Genomic DNA, 4,727 nt, shown 5'->3' on the forward strand with positions numbered 1-4,727 from the left:
TTATTTCCGTTTTTCCTTTAAATAAGCTTGTTAATCCTAGAATCAGACTATGTCCCAATCTTATGTACTGTGACCTTTAAAATTTCAATAATTATGTGCTATTGTTCCATTTTCTCTCAATTGTTATTTTATGTTTTATCATCATATCTGCTTAATTTGGAAACTTGACCCCATATGTAAATGAGAATGCCATGCGATACCCTCGAATCATTTTATCATTCATATTTGTTTTGACACAACTCTTATTTCAGATCATGCCTCCCAAAAAGAAGAACCCAACAACCACCTTCACCACAGACCCAAATATTCTTCGACTACTGGAAACCTTGCAACAGCAAACCAATGCTATAGCTCAACAACAACTAACTCTTCAACAATGAATTGAAAACCAAGATAACCGTGAGCCACACCAACCACCTAAACCACCAGTACCACCTAGACAAATTGTCACTTTCAAGGCTTTTCAGAATGTGAATCCACCTGTATTTCATGATACCACTGATCCAGTGATAGCTAACACATGGATCAAGGAGATGGAAAGGGCTTTTGAGTTGGTGCCGTTAGGAGACGATCAGAAGACGTCGTATACTACTTACTTCTTGAAGGGAGAAGTCATCTATTGGTGGGAATCAGTAAAGGCTAAGGAAGTCACTCAGCAGGTTTCTTGGGAGAGATTTAAAAAGTTATTTCTGGACAAGTATTACCCTAAGTACATGCAGAATCAGATGGAGCTAAAATTTCTGGAGTTGAAGCAAGGGAATATGACTGTATTGGAGTATGAGAAGAAGTTCACTGAGTTGTCAAGGTTTGTGACAAAGTATACCAGCACTGAGGAGGAAAAAGCAAAGAAATTTCAGCAAGGATTGGAGCCTTGGATCAGAGATAGGGTGGCTATGTTTGAGCTTGAAACTTATGCGGGAGTAGTACAGAAAGCTGCTCTGATTGAAAATAATGGGATGCAGTCAAGGAAAGAGAGGGATAACAAGAAGAGGAAGGTTCCGTTTTATGGAGAAAAGTCTGAAGCTGGAAGTACGCAAGATCGGAATGTAAAGAGGATTGGCTTCCAGAAGGGCGGAAATTTTCAAAAGAAGGGAAATTTGGGAAAAAGGCAAGAATCAAAAGGGAACCACCAGGCAAGCCAAGGACAAGTTGGAGAAAACAGGTTCCAGAGACCGGAATGCAAGCACTGTGGAAGAAGGCACCCCGGAGTATGCAATAAGCTGAGTATGACCTGTTATAGGTGCAATCAGAAGGGACATTTGGCAAATGAGTGCAAGATGCCGAAGCCAGGAGTTACGTGCTACAAATGTGGGAAGACTGGACACATGGCTAGGGAGTGTAAGGCAACAGGACCAGTCAAAGCTCTGATGAACGTGGCAAGTACCAGTGCAAGCGTGCCAGCTGAGGTATTGGCATTACCTCCACCACCCGCACCAACCCCGCAAGCAACAGCAAGGACATTTGATCTAAAGATGAAAGATGCTGTTCAGAATTCTGAGGTGATAGCAGGTACACTTTTACTCAATAATGTCAAGGCTAAAGTATTGATTGATTCGGGAGCAACAAGATCTTTCATATCAGAATCTTTTGTTGATAAGCTCCAATATGATAAAACGGTTATGAGTGAGGTAGTAAATGTGGTAATTGCAAACCAAGAGAAGATTCCTGTGAAACAATTTTGTCCAAAGTGTGAGATCGATATTTCGGGATATAAGTTTTCAGCCGACTTGATACTCTTCAAGTTGGGAGAGTTTGATATAATTTTAGGAATGGATTGGTTAGGAGAGAATAGCGCTCAGATTAATTGTAAGACCAAGAGAGTGTATTTAAAGATGAAGAGTGGAGAGAAGGTAATATTTAAGAGGCAGAGGCAAGAGCAACTATTTCTTACAATCGTTCAGGCTAAGAAGTTGCTTAGAAAAGGTTGTGAGTCGTTCCTAGCATATGTAGTGGATTCAGAGAGAGGCAGCCTCAGCATGGAAGATATTCCTGTAGTTAGCAAGTTTCCCGATGTGTTTCCCGACGAGCTACCAGGCTTACCACCAGATCGACAAATTGAGTTCGAGATCAATCTTGCTCCAGGCACGGAACCAGTTTCAAAGGCCCCCTATAGGATGTCACCAGCATAAATGAAAGAGTTGGCGAGCCAGCTACAAGAATTATTGGATAAAGGAGTGATACAACCAAGTACGTCGCCATGGGGAGCACCTGTTCTGTTTGTAAAGAAGAAAGATGGGAGTGTGCGTCTATGCATAGATTACCGGGAGCTGAATAAGGTGACGATCAAGAACCGTTACCCGCTACCAAGGATAGATGACCTTTTTGATCAGTTAAAGGGAGCAAAATGCTTTTCGAAGATTGATTTGAGATCGGGATACCATCAATTAAAGATCAAAGAAGAAGATATTCCTAAGACCGCATTCAGGACCAGATATGGGCATTATGAATTCCTAGTAATGCCATTTGGATTGACCAACGCTCCGGCCGCATTTATGGATCTGATGAATCGGGTATTTAAGAAGTATTTGGACAAATTTGTCGTGGTATTCATTGATGACATCCTTATTTATTCTAAGTCGGAAGAAGAACATAAGCAGCACCTCTGGATAGCATTGGAGATACTCCGACAAGAGAAGTTATATGCCAAGTTTACCAAATGTGAGTTTTGGTTAAAGGAAGTTCAATTTTTGGGGCATGTTATTGGAAATGAGGGAGTTAAAGTGGATCCGGCAAAGATTGAGGCAGTTATGAATTGGGAGAGGCCAAAGACTCCTACGGAAGTGCGAAGTTTTCTAGGATTGGCCGGATACTATAGAAGATTCGTCAAGGATTTCTCGAAGATCGCCACGCCATTGACCAAGTTAACCAGAAAGAATCAAAAGTTTGAATGGAGTGCAGAATGTGAAGATAGCTTTCAAGAATTAAAGCAGAAATTGGTAACAGCTCCGGTGTTGGTACTTCCAAATGATCAAGGGAATTTTGTAATATTCAGCGACGCTTCACATAAGGGTTTGGGTTGTGTGTTGATGCAACACAGTAAAGTGATCGCATATGCGTCAAGACAGTTGAAGCTGCATGAGTTAAAGTACCCGACGCATGACTTGGAACTAGCCGCTATAGTGTTCGCACTCAAGATCTGGAGACATTACCTCTATGGAGAGAAGTGTGAAATCTACACGGATCACAAGAGTTTAAAGTACATTTTTACTCAGAAAGAGCTCAATATGAGGCAGAGAAGATGGCTGGAATTAATCAAGGACTATGACTGCTCGATAAATTACCATCCTGGAAAGGCGAACGTAGTGGCCGATGCTCTGAGTAGGAAGGAGAGATTGAATATGATGATAACATCAAAAGAGTTAACTGGAGAAATCGAAAAATTGGAATTGGAACTTTATGCTTATGGAAAAGTTGCGGAAGTTTGTCGTGCAATGACCTTTCAGCCAACACTAGTGGAAAAGATAAAGAAGTGTCAAGAGGAAGTAATGGAAAAAGAGAAGAAATAGTTATCTGGAGAGGAGATTAATACTCAAAGGGATGAGCAAGGGATACTAAGGTTTTCATCCAGAATATGGATTCCCAATGTACCTGAATTAAAGAATGAGATCCTCCATGAAGCCCACAATTCAAAATTTTCAATCCACCCGGGAAGCACCAAGATGTATCGAGACTTAAAGAAGAACTTTTGGTGGCCAAATATGAAGCGAGACGTGGCAGAATGGGTTGCAAAGTGCTATACTTATCATAAAGTAAAGGCAGAACATCAATGACCAAGCGGATTAATTCAGCCCCTGAAGATTCCAGAATGGAAATGGGAAAATATTGCTATGGACTTTATAGTAGGACTACCGCAAACGAAATCCGGACATGACGCAATATGGGTTATAGTTGATCATCTTATGAAGTCGGCGCATTTCCTTCCAATAAACGAGAAGTCGTCATTAGACAAGTTGGTTCATTTGTATGTGCGCGAAATCGTACTAAGGCATGGAGTATCCGTATCAATAGTTTCAGACAGAGATCCCCGATTTAACTCAAGATTCTGGAAGCAATTTCAGGAGTGTCTTGGCACGAAGTTGAATATGAGCACGGCGTACCACCCACAGACGGATGGCCAGAGTGAAAGAATAATTCAAATAATTGAAGACATGTTGCGCAGTTGTGCAATCGATTTTGCAGGAAGTTGGGACGACCATTTGCCATTGATTGAATTCTCTTACAACAACAGCTATCATTCCAGTATCGGCATGCCACCATACGAAGTTTTGTACGGGCGAAAATGTAGATCACCAACAAGTTGGAATGAAGTAGGAGAAGGAAGAATTCTCGGCTCGGATTTGGTACAACAGTTGCATGACTCGGTCAAGTTAATTCAGAAAAGATTGCTTGCTGCTCAAGATAGACAGAGGAAGTATGCGGATCCAGCACGTAAGGACGTTCAATTCCAAATTGGCGAAGCTGTGTTGCTGAAGGTGTCACCTAGGAAAGGGTTGATAAGATTTGGCAAGAAAGGGAAGTTAGCACCTAGATACATAGGTCCTTTTGAGATTTTGAGTCAAGTGGGAAAGGTGGCCTACGAGTTGGCCTTACCACCTCAGTATCGGCATGTGCATAATGTGTTCCATGTGTCGTTGCTTAAGAAGTACAATCCTGACGCTAGCCATGTGATAGAATATGAACCTGTAGAAATTCAGGCAGACCTGTCATTTGTGGAGCAACTGGTTAAA

The sequence above is a fragment of the Apium graveolens genome, chromosome 7 (genome assembly GCF_009905375.1).
Source record: "Apium graveolens cultivar Ventura chromosome 7, ASM990537v1, whole genome shotgun sequence".
Lineage (NCBI taxonomy): Eukaryota > Viridiplantae > Streptophyta > Magnoliopsida > Apiales > Apiaceae > Apium > Apium graveolens.